The sequence below is a fragment of the Vombatus ursinus genome, unplaced genomic scaffold, assembly GCF_900497805.2.
Source record: "Vombatus ursinus unplaced genomic scaffold, bare-nosed wombat genome assembly UNPS02004241.1, whole genome shotgun sequence".
Lineage (NCBI taxonomy): Eukaryota > Metazoa > Chordata > Mammalia > Diprotodontia > Vombatidae > Vombatus > Vombatus ursinus.
This window is the reverse complement of record NW_020944019.1, coordinates 270,024-286,328: the sequence shown is the minus strand read 5'-3', so window position 1 is coordinate 286,328 and position 16,305 is coordinate 270,024. Positions and strand designations below refer to the sequence as shown.

The 16,305-nt window shown below is 46.3% G+C and overlaps 1 protein-coding gene across 1 annotated transcript in view; it reads right to left on the bottom strand.

Annotated features, from left to right (window-relative positions):
• The window catches only part of HUWE1 (HECT, UBA and WWE domain containing 1, E3 ubiquitin protein ligase), a gene marked incomplete at its 3' end in the record, with an annotated part of 111,679 nt that extends 95,696 nt beyond the window's left edge, over nucleotides 1-15,983 (bottom strand). Inside the window, exons 1-2 of the mRNA XM_027877255.1 lie at nucleotides 15,960-15,983; nucleotides 14,041-14,165 (exon numbers count right to left, since the gene is read on the bottom strand). The remainder of the gene's footprint in view (nucleotides 1-14,040; nucleotides 14,166-15,959) is intronic.
• Between the last annotated feature and the right edge of the window lie 322 nt (nucleotides 15,984-16,305).

Genomic DNA, 16,305 nt, shown 5'->3' with positions numbered 1-16,305 from the left:
AAAGTTTTAAAAACACATGTTAAAAATTTAAAAAAAAAAAAAAAAAAAAAAAAAAATTTTAATATTTTAAAAAGTAAATGCTGAACACTATCTTTACATGTAATTGCAAAAAATAAAATACTATTTAAAAATAAAAAGTTAATAGTAGCTAACTGAAAAAGACAATAAATTTTAAGAAATATATTCTCTACTGGGTAGAGAAGGCAGGGAAACTATACCCATCACTGCTATGACAGGTTTCAGGCACCTAGGTAGAGCACACTGGGGAACAAAAGAGGAGTATTTCTAGTCTCCCTCTCCAGGCACTGACTCCTCAGTGATTTCACCAAAAAAGAGGGTTTGATGAACCCTAAGGTGTTGCATGAAAGCAACAGATGAGGTTTTCTTCCCATCTCTGCTAATTTGATGGATGTCAGGTGGTACCTCAGAATTATTTTAATTTTCATTTGTCTGATTGTCAGTGCTTTGGAATCATTTTAAGATAGCAGTTGACAGTTTGACTTTTTGGAAAACTGTCCATCTTTTGCTACATGACTCAATCTTAAGGTGTTATAGCAATTCCCTTTTTTGATTTTGACAGAAAGGAAGAGAATAAGCATTTATCTAGTGCCCAAGCGCAAAGTGACGATAGAAAGAATCCACTGACCAATTCCAGAAAGCAGTTCTCAAAGGCCCAGAATGTGTGCCACGATCCAGAGTTTCCAAATCAAAGGAAAAAAAATGTGGTAAAGCAGTCAGGATCACACAAGACTTGTACAGTTTTGATTATAAATGAGAGGAGAAGTTTGGAATGCAATATTCCAAAAAGCAAAAGCAACCAAGAATAACCTTGTAAAGCTAAATTATCAACCTATAAGAAAATATGGAACTTTGAAATGCAAACACCAGAATTAAGAGACACCTAAAAAAGGTCAATTATGTTGTGCTAACATTCTGCTAGGAGAAGAAACAAGTATCCTCTTTCAGACTCTAAATGCCTTTAAAGAGTATTGAGAGAGTAAAATAAGGAAGTGTCCTAGAAGGCCAATTGGTTCTGTTCTGAGGATTTTAAAGGGTGGGGGAAGGGTGGGAAGGGAAAGGAAGGGAGTCTAAATGGACTAGAAAAGAGAAAGAAGACACACAGAACTAGTCCTACTTGGGACATGTGAGAATAAGATGATAAATAAATAAATGAATCAATAAATAGCAAACAAACAAAAGCACGAAGAGTAGAGGGAACGGACACCAGACCTTCATTCTTATCTGAAATAAATGGATACAGAGGGGGTAAGTTTTAGAGAGATGATAATATCATGTGAGAACAGCCAGAAGAAAATCTTCCCAATCCTGAAGAGGGGAATTATAAGAAAAATAAAATCAAATAAATATCTGGAAACCGCAGTGCCCAGTGACTCAGGAATGGTCACACAAACTATAGTATGAATGTAATGGAATATTATTACACCAGACGAAATGGTGAAAAAGTAGATTTCAGGAAATTCTGGGCAGTAGGAACAGAACCAGGAACACAGCTTACACCAAGAACAGCCACACTTCAAAGACCATGAACAAGTATGTCTCCAGAGGATCCATGTGGAAGCATGTTACCCATTCCTGACAGAGGGTATGGACTTAAGGTGCTGAAAGAGACCCACTCACTACTCGTGTGGCCGTGGCCTCTGGGTAGATTCATTGGGCTGGACTCCGTTTATTCCAAGAGTTCAGCACCTTCCCCCTCTTTTTTATTGGGAGGGGTAGCAACAGTATCATAAAAAGGGGGGAGCATTGAAACATTCTTTAGGTGGACAGAAGAAAAGTTTAGAAGGAAGCACAGACAAACAGGACAGTTTTGCAAATAACATGAAGTATTTATTATATAGTTAAAAAAAAGTTGTTTTCATATAAAATCCTCTTTTTTTGCTGTTTAAGTTCGGGATAAAAAACATTTAATTAAAAGAAAAGCTATGTTGATGTGTAAAGTACTCTGAATTAGGAGTCCAAGTTGAAAGGATTGGAGGTTTCAACATCCTATCTCTTGTCACTCACTACTCTAATCCTGTGTGACACTAGGCAAATCACATAAACTCTCTGTAAAGACAAAGAGTTGTACTAGTTGGCTGCTAAGGTCCTCTTCTCCAGCTCTAAATCTGTGATGCTGTGTGATTCTTCGACTCCTGAGGCCCAATGAGGAAACTTGCCTCCCCACCTCTTGACTTAAAGACTAAAGGCACAGAAAGGAATAACCATTTTGGGACATGGTTAATGTGAGGGTTGGTTTATCTTGACTAAGCTAACTTGTGCATGTGCACTGATAATGCTGTTCAAAAAACCACTCTCTCCTTTATAGAGGGCAGGGAGGTAGGAAGGGAGGGTATTCAGGAGTTTGGAACACTGTCCATTTTCCCAACATACTGAAAAATGTCTTGTTCTACAAGATGGTTCACTGGGAGGTAGTGAAAGGAAGAATGATACATGGGAAAATGTGGGTGAGGTAAAGACAAAAGATATCAATAAAAACCTATTTGAAAAAGCCACGAGCAATCTGCTATCTCAAAGGAGGTAAATAACCACGTACACAGGGCAGGGAGTCCAGATACCAGAAGGTTCATCCCTTTGGCTAAAGCTCTCATCTGGGCTCTGGAGGGAATTGGATAAGAACTGCAGGGCACCTCTCTTGACCCCTAAGCTGAGCCCCTTCCTTCCTGCCTGGGCCACTTTATTGGTGATTGGGGGGGGTGGGGGTATAACAGATAATCACTAAGCCATTTCAACCCTAAATTCCAGAAACCTGGGACAATGTGGTCACTTAAAAGACAAGTCATCTGGAAAGAGGTCTTTACAATGACTTTCCCTTGGTGACCAAAAGTGAACTACTTAATTAAAGAATCTGGTTTTTGTTTTGTTTTAATGATAGCTAACTACCTCTAAGCTTCCTCAAATGTCCTCCCTTCCAAACTCCAACTTCTCTTTGGAATTCTAACAGCAAGAAATAGGAAATTGACTCAGACTGGGAACAAAGGAGGCCCCTCTAGGGCCAATGACAAAGAATCAGAAATTCTGCACACCCAACTCTACCTAAACACTGAAGCTCCCAGCTTCGGCCTTGCTCCCCCATCCCACCAGCAGCATCATCAAAGTGGATGGAGGCTGGGCCTGAAAGGGCTAAGAGATGGCCTCTGAAGTCTCACTGTGCTAAATTCTAAACAGGGTTGGGGGAAGTGCAATTATGTTAATAGGAGATTTCAAAGACTAGTTCCCCAGCAACCATCTCAAAGGAACAAGGACAAACCCAGAACCTTTGGAAATGGTGACTTAATTTCTTTCAGGGATTCCAGTGGGCCCGCCAGGGCTAGACAGGAGAGGATTAGTTTCTCTAGCAAAACAGCTACTTGAATGGAAAGGTTTGGACTACTCTGATGCCCACCAACATTTTGAAAACAGAATCCCTCTTCCCAGGGCTTAGGTAGTTGTAGTGAGTATACTTTTGAAAGTCAGGCTGAATTGTAGATTTAAAAAAAAAAAGAAAGAAAAAAGAAAAATTCTGATTAATGTAGTCAGTGAACAACCAGGAAAGGTTCCAGAGGACAAATGAACGATGTTACCTGCAGAAATGAGAAAGGCTTGGGTATGGACGATGTGGAAATCTGTTTTTTTGGGGCTATGTAATCTGTTCCCATGGTTCTATTTCGTGCCCCCCTCCCCCTCAATTTGGGGGTGGAGGAGAGAGAAAAAAAAATACTTATTGGGGCAGCTAGGTGGTGCAGTGGATAAAGCTCCTGCCTTGGAGTCAGGAGGACCTGAGTTCAAATCCCACCTCAGACACTTGACACTTACTAGCTGTGTGATCTTGAGCAAGCCTCACCAAAAAAACAAACCAAAAAAAAAAAACCAAACTTGCTACTTGAAAGTAAAAGTTCAAATTTAAAGAACTAAACAGTCAAGCTAAAGAGATTTAAAAAAAAGCAATTTTCCACATCCTTTCTGATGGCCTATATTTCAGCCTATGTCTGACATAATCCCTAAAGGACCAATTAGAAGACAATGAAAAACAAGTTAAAAGGGGCTCCCTCTAATTTGCAGAAGCAGATTAGAGACCAAGATTCTTGGACATTCAAGTCTTAAGACTTGAAAGAGACAAAGAGTAATGCCTTGCACAATAGTCCAAAGATGCGCCCTCATTCACGTGGTGGGTTCCTGCATACTTTTCTCAAGTCCCAAGTCAGAATGGGGAAGGGGGGTGTTGGACGCTGGGAATCCTATGAACTCTCTTTCCACAAAGGAGGCACCAGAAAAAAACCAAGCATGGTCACCACTTAGCTATCTGAGAACACAAAGCAAATATGGCCTTGATTTGCATTTTTGGAACAGTTGGCAAACTGTCCTAGATCTCCTGTTACCAGGAACAGGATTTTCTAGCTGTGATGTTTGCTGCCAAAAGCGCAGACATCAAATGTATAATATTTCAACTCTTTTCCTTTAAGATGAATAACCACACAAAGCCTCTCTATTTCTTAAGCCCCTATCTGGCTGGACTTGTACAGAGGTGCACAGATGGACACTAGGGCTCGAGACACCAGGGAAGAACATGCCTCTTTCTGATCACAAGCGTGAATTTAGAGCTGGAACAATCCTGGAAAGAGTCTAGTTCGGGGGTGGGGAACCTGTGGCCTCACATGTGGTTCCCCACCCCTGCTAGTCCCAACACCCCAGAGTGGGCCAGGAAAAGGAGGTCCAGAATCAGGCCTCGAGGAAGCTCTTGGCAGGACTTTGCTAACCAGCCCACTGGTCAAATGGGGGTGGGGTAGGTAACACCTCTGTAGCAAATTTCTCAGGTAACGGTTTGGTATCAAGGCCATTCCCCAATAGCTAAGTGGCCAAAACATAGGAATAAACAGCTCTCAAAAGAACTGTCAACTATTAACAATCGAAAGAATGTTCCAAATTATTAATAATACGCAAATCTCAACTATCCTCAGGTTTCACCTCACACGCAGCAAAACAGGCCCAGATGCCAAAAACACTGGAGTCAATGCTGGAGGAGCAGAGGAAATGGAGGGGCGCCCAGCAGAGCAGTGAATTGGAGAAAACAACCTGGAATTGGGCTCCCAAAGCAACCAGAATGCCTTCCAAGCTTTGGACCAGAGGTTATATTGCTAGGTTATACACCCCACGAGGCAAGACACGAAAAGAAAGGGTCTACAGAAACAGAAAGCTTCAGGGCAGCTAGATGGCGAAGTGACTAGAAAACCAGCCCTGCAGTCAGGAGGATCTGAGTTCAAATCTGCCCTCAAACACTTGACCCTCACTAGCTGTATGACCCTGGGCAAGTCACTTAACCCCAAGAAAAAGAAAAAGAAAAAAGAAACAAAGAAAGAAAAAAAAGAAAGCTTCAAAGTGCCATTGTTGGTGGTTGTAAACAATTGGAAACAAACTGGGTGATCCTGGGCTAGTCTCTGAACCTTTGGTCCCTTAGCACGCCCCTTCTAACTATGATTAATATAGCAACACATGAATGTAGTAGAATATTACTGTACCATATGAAGAATTGGAAAACAAATGGACAGACTTACAAAATGACTGAGGGTGAAACAATAGAGTGCTGCATATATTACTAATCCTGGCTAACGTTTATATAGCACCTACTATATGCCAGCACTGTGTTAAGTGCTGGGAAAACAAAAACAAAAGAGCCAAAACCAGGCCCTGCCCTCAAGGAGCTTACAATGGCTTGGGGGAGACAACAGGCAAACAAACACGTACAAACAAGCTCTAGACAGGATAAAGAGGCAATAACCAAAAGGGGAAGACACTGGAAAAGGCCACTGGAGAAGAGGAGATTTAAGTTGAGTTGAGTTGAGTTAAGAAGTCAGGAGGCAGAGAAGGATTCCAAGCATGGGGTCAGCCAGAGAAAATACTAAGAGTTGAGACTTGGAGTGTCTTGGTGGTGGAACAGCCAGGAGGAGGCCAGAGTCACTGGATGAAGAGCATCATGTCAGAGTGCAAAGTGCAAGAAGACCAAAAAGGAGGGGCTGGGCTCTAAAGTCATTTTTTGATTCCAGAGGCAATAGAGAGCCCCTGGAATTTATTGGGGGGGGGGCCGGGCCGAGGCTGACCTGGTCAGACCTTTAGGAAAAGTACTTAGTGACTGAATGGGGGATGACTTGTAGTGTGGAGAGACTCAAAGCAAGCTGAGCCACCATTAGGCTCTCCCAATGGTCAAGTGTGAGGTGATGAAGGCCCGTAGGGGTAATATCAGAGGATGGACGGGGACAGGGACATATTGGGAAGATACTGCAATGGTGAAATCGAGAGGCCTTGGCAACAGATTGGATGCAGGAGGCTGGGATTAAGGGATAGTGAGGAGTCAAGTCTGAGGGGCTGGGAAGATGATATTGCCCTCTACAGTGACAGGGAAGGTAGGAGTGAGTTGTGGGTTAAGGGGGAAAGAGAACGAGGTGTGTTTTGGACAAGATGAGATTAAGATGTCTCCTGGACATCCAGTTCACGATATCTGATAGGCAGATGGAGATGCATGACTGGAGGTCAGCAGAGCTGATGAGATCACCCAGATGGAGAAGAGCAGAGCCCAGCAGAGAATCCCAAGAGGTACCTATGGTTAGAGGCCATGATCTGGAGGAGGAGCCAGCAAAGGAGACAGAGAAGAGGTAACAGAGGTAAGAGGGGTAAGAGGAGAACCAGGAGTGAGAGTATCCAGAAAACCTAGAGAGAAAAGAAGAATATCAAGAAGAGGGTGATCCACAGTGTCAAAGGCCACAGAGAGGTCAAGGAGAATGAAGATGGAGAAAAGGCAACAGGATTTGACAGTTAAGAGATCAATAACTTGGAAAGAGCAGTTTCAGTGGAATGATAAGGTCTGAAGCTAGATTTTAAAGGCTTAAGAAGAGTGAGAGAAGCGCCTAACATAATAGCCTTTTCAAGGAGTTTAGCTACAAGGGGCAGAAACAACAGTTAGTGGGGATGGAAGTGAGGAGTGATGGAAGTGATCAAGTGAGGGTTTTGTGAAGATGCAGGAAACATGGGAAGGCAGTGGAGGGTGGGTGTATTCCCAGGCTGAGGCTTGGCAGGGTACATCAGCATTATGATTAAGGGGGCCTGGGACTGAGGAGGTCAGTGTAGAGGTGAACTGGTTCACCAAGGAGTCAAGATGAGGAAAAAAAGGAGAGAGTGGCCTAGAAGAGAGCTGAGGGGTCCAGGGATTGAAGGTCACGGTGTAGAGGAAGACTAAGGATTGGTATGAGAAGGAAGAGGGAGAAATGGAAAATCAAGAGGTTATGGTTGGAATTTTGGACTTCCTGACCATGGACACAGTGCTGTTTGTGAGTTATGTTAAGATCAAGATTATGACTATCTTTGTGTGTGGCTAAAGAGGATGGAGGAGCAGGTCATAGGAAATGAGTAAGATGAGCAAGTGAGCAGTTAGGATATTTGAGGGAGAGTCAATATATATGCTGAAGTCCACAAACATCCGGGCAGGAGTTGGGGAGAAGGGAAAAACTGGGAGTCAGGGAGCGAACTCATTGAGGAAAGGAGAGTGAGCTGGAGGTATGCCACAAGTACTAGGCTTTTGACTGGGTGGCAGAGCTAAATTATGAAGGAAATGGATAGGTAAAGGGGTGGGGCAGCATCGTGGAGCCACATTATATATTCCTGTGAGGAAGCTGAGGACCCGGAAGATGGAGAATATCTGGGTGAAGCAGCCACGATCTGGTCCTGGGAACGTGAAACTGAAAGAACAGGGCACTGGAAAGTGTCTTCTAGCTGTCAATGTGGAATTCTTTGTAAACTGTCCACATGCTTTCAAGAAGGTGAAGCACACGGAAGGTGGGCTCGATGGATACCCCGACATGCCTTTGTACCAGCCCTTTGTCAGAGGGGGGGATGGCCAATTGAGTGGGCCTAGGAATGGAATGGAATGACACTGTAAGAAATACGGGACAAATCAGTACCAACCAAAGCAAAGAGGTTGAATACACAATGACTCTTATGGCAGAAAGGAACAACTCTCCCACAAGCCATCTGATTCCACAATGAGCTAAAGGAAATGAGGCCCAGTTGCTGGGAGGGGATAGGAGGAAGCTATATTCCCAACTGACTGGAGCAGACTCTGCCTTGAACACCACTGCCCTGGGTTCTCATGTCCTCAGAAAGGCCTCTGGTCCCCACCTCCCAAGTCCCAAATCGGGAAACCATCAGCCCGGCCGCTCTGTGCCAGGCCGGCAGCCAGGTCTTTCAGGGGCCAAGAAAATTTCACCACAGTGCTATAGTGTGGAAGCTCCCAGGGCAGAGAAGACCCCAAAACAGAGGAGGCCCTATCACGCCTGTATAACAAGAACCAAACAAATCAAGAAGCCACCTCCCACCCCCCACTGGACAGGAGATCATTGGCAAGGCAGGGATTTGGCAAAAAGACACTGAACAGATGCCCCCAAGTTTGTAAGCCTAACCCTACAGTTCTGTCTGGAGGAGAGGAAGGAGCAGTGAGCCAAAGAGCAGGGATCAGAAGAGATTGACCCAAAACCCAAAGAGGCAGAGAAATCCATGCTCGGGGAAACTGAGACAGATCCCCACTGGACACCCATTATTGGCTAGATTACACTAAATGTAACAGTAATATAAAAGGTGGTTCAGGCCTTCTCTAGGTGATGGCCCAGTTTGAAGCCTTGTCCATTTTACGTGCCAACCTTGTGAAGGGCTGGTCCTTGATTATCAGTGAATGACAAAGCCAGGCCCATCCAGGAGGGCCCTAAGTCCTCCTTTCCAGCTTACTAACTCATCTGAATTTGGCCTTCATCCATTTCAAGCACCAAAGGACTGGAAGCCCCTATATTTCAGTTACAACTCTTTCTGTGAGTCATTAATCCCCCTTTCATAGCTTTGGTATTTCTCAATCCAAATAGTAGGCGCACAAGTCAGTGCTTTTCTCTTCGAAGGCAGAACGTCAACATGTAGAGGCCACGTAGAGGCTCTGAGTTTAAACCCGCGGTTTGGGAGGAGGCCGAGGGCAGTGCTCAGAACTCTGCTGCCACTCCACATTTTGGCTCGAGCCACAGGGCACAAGAGCACTGGGGCTGGAGTCAAGAAGACTGGAATTCAAATCTGGACTTAGACACTTAACTAGCTGTGTCATCCTGGGCAAGTCACTTCCCTTCTGCCTCAGTTTCCTCAACTGAAAAACAGGGATAACCTAAGTTGCAGGGTTGTTGTGAGGCTCACTCAAAGCGCTCAGCCCATGCCTGGCACAGAGTAGGAGTCACGATGACAACGATGGGCTTAAAGGTCACTGGGTGTTCTGCCAGCTATTCCTCATTAGCAGCCAGGTAGGTGCTGGCCTCCATACAATAAGGCAATTAATATCACCTGGTTTAATGTCCTCAATTGCCCGAGGCCAAGGAAGAGACCTCCAAGATCCAAGTCAGTGGGCCAGCCAGGCCTTCCCTCACTAGCAGCACAGCATCGGGCCTGACTCCCGCCACCCCAAACAACAAGCTTCATCTGTTTAGGAACATGCCTTGGGAAGACCAGACAAGGAGAAAAATCTTTTTAATGAACCAGTGGAAGGAAAACAATGATTTTGACCTTGACCACTAGATCAGAACTTCAATGGAATCGCTATATCTGTCCCTAGAGATAAGAAAGATACCTCTCACCTTTCTTTGCAGAGGTAGGGTTCGATGGAGTTGATAGATCACTGGGAAAGAGGAGGGATGTATTTGGTAATGAAGGTGATGCAACAAAAATATTAGAAGACCAAAAAGTGGTCCATCCATCTCTGCTCTTAAGATGAGAATTCACCTCAAGCTCCAGCTTTTCACCCCCCCAGGACAGAAAAAAAAATGTGAAATAATCTCAATCAAGTCAAGAAGCTTATCAAGGGCCTACTATGTGCCAGGCACTGTGCTAAGCACTAAGAATACAAAGAAAGAAAAAAAAAAAAAAGCAGGTCTTGCTTCCAAGGCCCTTACCTTCCAACGGGGAAGACAACATGCCAGCAATGAGTAACACAGATAATACAGGACAGACTAGAGAAAACCAATAGAGGGCAGGTACTGGCATTAAGGGCCAACAGGAAAAGCTTCTTGTAGAAGGTGGAATTTGAGCTGGTCCTTGAAGGAAGCCAGGGAAGCTGGAAATACATTTCAAATGAATGTTGAAAACGAAAAATAAATAAATAAATAAATAAATAAGGGATTAAAACGAAATGTCCAAAAAAAATACATTTCAGCTATGAGGGATGACCAGTGAAGATGGCCTGGGATTGGGAGTCAGAGGGGGGAGTGCAAAGAGGCCAGGTTCCAAAGGGCCTGCCAAGCTAAACAGTGGGCAGTTTGCATTTGGCTCTTGGAGGTAAAAGGGAGTCACTGCAGCTTCTCCAGTTTGTCAGGGTCTCCACTGAATACAATGCCTAGAACAAGACCACCTTCCTTGTCTGGGCCCTCCTGCTGTTAACCCCCATTTAGTTTGGCCCCAAACTCCCTGTTCCTCTTCACAACCTTACTTACGTGTGCTTCTCTTGTCCATGGGCAGTGGATTTCATTTTCTTAGCTACGGCTCATCGTTGTAGCCTGGCAACCTCATTTCAGACCCTAACCCTGCCAACCCACTCTCTGGCATCCCTAGAGACCCAACTTTCCAATCAATCCCAGTGAGAACCCAGGAGGGAGAACTGACACCATTTTGGGTTGGCAAAAACCATGACTAATCAACTGCCAACATCACAGCTTCTCATCACCAGCATCTAATATTTGTCTATCCAACGCTTCCTCTCTGCAAGGAGCTGAGACCCAAGCTGTCCTAAGAAAGCAGGCCTCATGCAGGTTAAGAAAACTGGGGGGGGGGGGGGGGAGAGGACACACCACATGACATACCCAAACTGACAGGCAGGCCATCACATTCACAGTGAGTCACTTAGGATGCAAATCAATTGATTTACAGATCCCCTCCCAGTCATTCCAGGCTCCCTTCAAGTCCCCAAAGCACAGTTGTGGGGCAGGGCGCTTAGGCCTTCCCCCAAATAAAAAGGCAGCAGGTGTTAGGGGTAGGCCCGGCAGCCAGCCCAGAAGCAGCCCTGGCTTATTTGCTCAAATTGCAAACAGCCTCTTAAACCAAAGCTGGTCGGCAAGTCCGTCCAGTTTTAGCTCCACAGAAGATGAAAAACTAGGCAAGGCACCGATGATGTCAAACATGCAGGGCACCACCTGCCTTCCAATCCACCCTTCATCAGTGGGGATAGGACGGCATCTCTGCAAACAATATCCTGGAACCACAAGACCATGGGTATTTCTGAGGGTGAAGGACCAGTGTTGCCAGTAACAGGGTTCAGTTCTAACCAACTCGAATCTTCCCACCCAACCAATCAGCATTTAGTAAGCTCCTGTGTACCAGAGGCTGGGGATAGAAAGAGAAGTGAGACTGACTCTGCCCTCAAGGAGTTTCCATTCAGCCTCTTCAAGACAGGTTAGTGAGGGAGAGCATAGTGGTAGGGGAATCAGGAAAAGCTTCATGAAGAGCACACAAGAATTCTGGTGGGATGTCACATCTGAATTTTATTTCCAGACCCCTGACCAAGTCAGGAACAGCAAATAAAGGGTTGGAGTCACAGCATCAGGTCTTCCTGGGGTGTACGGACTAGTCCACATTTCAATACTTTCCCCAGTGCCCCCTGCACGTTAAGGCCTTGAACTAATTCCTCAGATACTCTTCTCCACAGAAGAACAAAAACTAGCCTTCCTGGAACAGAGCACTGGAGTTCCCTGAAGAATATCCCAACATCACTTTTTTTTTTTTTTGGGGGTCTTTCTGTCACCTTTCTTTCTGAATCTCTCCACCCTTCTTCCCGAAGCCAAGAAGCTGTCCTTTTTAAGGATGATCAGAAAAGACCAGTTGAGCTAAAGGAAACCTCTTCACAACGTCTGCCACTAAAAGCAGTCCTAGGTCTGATCTCAACCGGGCCCAATGATGACACTTATTTGCTATCGCCTCCCTCCCCCCCCAGCACCAATCTCTTCTCATTTCTCCTGAGCCCCCCTGCCCCAACATGGGACTTTGCGTCATACTTTACCCAGGAAACTGAGATATCGGAGTTGTCCTCTCTCCTACCTCTTGTCATCACCCCCCTTCTCTCCTCCTTTACTCCAGTCTCAGTTCACAAGGCCACCATTCTGAGGCCTTCTCCCCAGGGCTACTGCTTCCACCCTAACTCTTGTTTTGTACTCCCAACCTCAGGGTCATCCTGGACTCATCTCCCCTCCCCTCCATATCCAATCAGTTTCTTTACCTCAGCACCTTCTCTCAAATACACTCCTTCTCTGTTGACATGGCCTTCCATCACCTCACACCTGGATTACTGCAATAGCCTGCATCTGAATCTGCTTGCCTCAAGTCTCTCTGCACTTCAATCCACCCTCCATTCAGCCACTAAAGTGCTTTAGCTCAGGTCTGACCATGTCCTGCTCAATACAAAATACCTGGCATTCAGAGCCCTTCAGAACCTGGTCCGTCCTACCTTTTCAGTCTTCTTACACCTTACTCCCTGACACACACTCTTTGATCTAGTGACACTGGCCTCCAGGCTATTCCGTAAACACCTCTCAGCTCTGGACATTTTCTCTGGCTTGTGCTCCATGCCTGGAATGCTCTTCCTCTTTATTTTTGCCTTCTGGCTCCTTTCAAACACTAGTTAAGGAAGCCTTTCCAATCCCACTGAATTCTGGTGCCTTCCCTCTGCTGCTCATTATTTCCTATTCATCCCATCTACATAACTATTCGCATGTCATCTCCTCTCTTAAATTGTAAACAGGAAGGCAGGTGCCTAATAAATGAGAACTGACAGACTGACCCTTTTTAAAAAGTCTCTGCCCTCTCCAATATATCCTCCACACTATGCAATATCACTTCACTGCTCCAGAAATTTCAATGGCTCCCACTTGCCCGGGATCAAATACAAAATCCTCTGTTTGCTTTCCAGTGAAGCCTAAAATCACATTAATGCTTTTTGACGAAGAAGGCAATCACCTGGTACCCTAATCATTCCTAAGTCACCGCTTCATAAATGCTACAGGCAACGTAAGAAGGCTAGGAAGAACAAGCACCTCCAGTCTCTGAATCCCTACAGCAGGCCTGCCCTATGGGAAACTTCACCTCCAGCCTCCAATGCACCCAGGTTTAGAATGCCTTCTAATCTCTGCAGTTAGAAGCACCTCAATGCCACCAAAGATAGGTCAAATGAAGGAAGACATCAGATTGTTGGAGTAGACCAGAAGGAGCAACTGGTTAAAGTTCTTCAGAATCTAGAACCCTTGGCCAAGAGGCAGCAGATAAGCCAATCTTAAGGCAACAGGAACAAAAGCCCCTAAAGCCAATCTAATGACATTTTAGCTGTGCAGGCAGGCCTTCAGCTAGAATCCAAACACTGGCTAAGAACATCCAAGGCCCCAGATCTTCAATGCTTAGTGAGCCAGTAAGCTGCACCAGCATCAAAGTAAGGCCTTTATCCTCCACTAATAAGACTCACTCTATCAAAAAGGACAGAGATTTCTTATTTAAAAAACACAAAAGACAGGCTCTGGTGGGCTTAAAAGAGCTTCACATAATTCTGCAGCTTCCTCACTTGGCTGCTGTTCTGGACAACCTTCAAGGCGATATCGACTCTGTAGCACTCGCTTCTTTAAATTGGCTCTCCGGGGCTTCAGGACCAGGTGCCTACCCCCAACCCCCACCTCTGTTGCCTCCCCTTGGAATTAAGGACTTGGTTTGTCTCTTATCTTTTTTTGTATCCCCAGCATTTAACACAGTGCCTGGCACACAGCACAAACTTAATAAATGCTTACTGCCTCGGACAAAGGAAGTTCAGGAAGAGACTCTGAAAAGTGGACTCAAGCCTTTGATCCCAGGTCAGATCTCAAGCAACATCAACCTTCAAAGCAATTCAATAAATGAAGAGAAGCCTGATGTACCCTTCCCTCCCCTTTTTTTCCAGAAAAGGGGCAGACACACACAAACACAAACACAGACACAGACACACACAGAGGTGTGGAAACAAACCTAAAATCACAGCCAATCCATAATGGGCGCAGGCTGAAGTGCTGAATCAATCCCCAAGCCAACACCTTCCAGAGCCTTCTCAGACCCAGCTGCTAATATCTGCACGGTCCTCTACAGCTCAGGGCCTACAAGAAAACAGACAACATTCCCCAGTTATATCGCTTTCAATACTACCAGTTTTAAGGCAATGCCTTTAGTTTTATAACTGGCATCATGCAGTAATTCAACAACTCAATTCTACCCAATGCTACAACAGCCATAACCAAGCCCCCTTAGTACCTTTACCTCAGTAAAGATTCCAAAGGTAGATTAATCAAAGCACCCTCAGGAGCACGTGCAACTCAGCCCTTAGTCTCAATTCATTGTGATCCCACAATACACCAAAGACTATGGGTAGCTTTGGAGAAAACGAAGATCCATCTTACAGAAACAATTTCCTCCACTTTACCCACCATTCATCGTTGAAGGCTGTGCTAAAGGATCCAAGTTGAGCCTTCGGAAGGTCAAGTTTCAGATGTGATCAGTTCAGTACACCTGGCCCTGACCAAGATTTCTGATGATCACCTAGTTCCAAAGTGATCTTAGCATAACTACATTCTCTAAGACAAACTCATTGTAGCTCCCCTCCCAGATTGCCACACTCAACCTAGAACACATTATACCACACCTACCTAGGCCCGGTGCATCCAAATTGCAAATGACACCTACCTTGAGACCGTGGTTTAACCCAGTTGCTCTCAACTTAAAATCAATGCTTGGGCCTTCAAAACAGGCCATTTCTATCTTCAGTGCTTAGGCAGAGAGGCTCCAAGGGGGCTTCTCTATTCAATACCAGCTTAACCACTTTTTTTTTTTTTTTTTTTTAAAGTGCCTACTTCTAAAGTCAAAACTTCTGATCTAAACTCTAGTTCCTACACAGTCATCTGGCTGAAGGCACCCATAGTTCATTTCTTACTTCTATCTACTTCATCTTGACCCTGCCACTTCCCCAACAGTGCTTAATAACTAAAGGTCAATTTGAATTCCAATCCGAGCCAAACACTATTAGAGAGAAACACCATCATCCCTACTAAGACACGTACAGGTTTGCATTTATATGTTATATTGCCAAGACTGGGCAAGAGTTAGTTATCCACCACCTCAATGGATCCAAACGTCTTGGTGAGCAGGTACTACGGGAATGTCTGACAAAAACCACTTACGTTTGAAATAATCAAGGAGCAAATGTTTTTGAAAATGGCAAAATAGTGAACACACAGAAGGCCCTCTGATGATTGCAAAGCACGAGGACCGCCCAGACTCAAAGGAAAGGTATAGGTTCGAGGTTCCAGGTCAAACAATGGGAACAATTTCATTCGGGAGAGCCTGACCGGGGGATCGGAGAAGATTCCAGGAGAGCTGACTAACGGGAGGGAGGCTCCCCGAAATTGCACGACAGGCAAATCTACGAGCGGCGAAGGGCAGATGTCAAAGGAGGCTGCAGGATGGGGCTTCCTTAAGGCCAAAAAGCAGCTGGGCTATTGGGTTTATGTTCTAGAGGGGATCTAGATCAGGGCAGGGCGCGGGGTGGTGATGGGAAATAAGTCAAAAGGCATTCAGAGTGGGGAGAACCCGTAGCTGGGGTTTCCTTTGTCAGCTTCCAGGTGGCTCGGCCTTGGGCCCGGGATGCCCCCCCTTCCGAAATTCGGGGCCGCCTGGGCGGTTACTGCCACAGATTCCGCACCCAGGCGGCGGCGGCCACCGCGTGCCTTCGAGGAGGCGGGGGCGAGTGGACATACCGGGAAGGGGCCCCGCCTCCCTCGGGGCCCCCCCACCCCCGCCCGCACGTGGCAGAGCCGACCCAGGCTCGGGCCCTGGCTCCGAACGTAGGAGGAAGGCCAAGGGAGAAAGGGGGCGGGAGGGCCCCCGGCCGCCCTTACCTGGCTTCGCCGAGGGGCCCTGGGCGGGGGAAGCGGCGCGGCCCGAAGCCACTTCACTGGAAGGCCTCGCAGCCAGCCGCCGCCGCCGCCGCCGCCGCCATCTTAACAGCAGCCGTCCGTGGCGCCGGCGCTGCCCGTCCGCCGTCCGTCCTCCCTCCCGCCCTCCCGTCGGATCCCGCGAGATCTCACCCAGAGAAGGGAGAGCGAGGGAGCGGGGGAGGGAAGTCCCGCGAGCTCCCGGACGAGGCCTCCCCCCCCCCCCCCACCGCGTCGGCCCGCCTCCCTGCCCCCCCCCCCCCCCCCCCCCCGCGCGCCGCCACCGCCCTCAGGCTCGTAGCGAGATGAG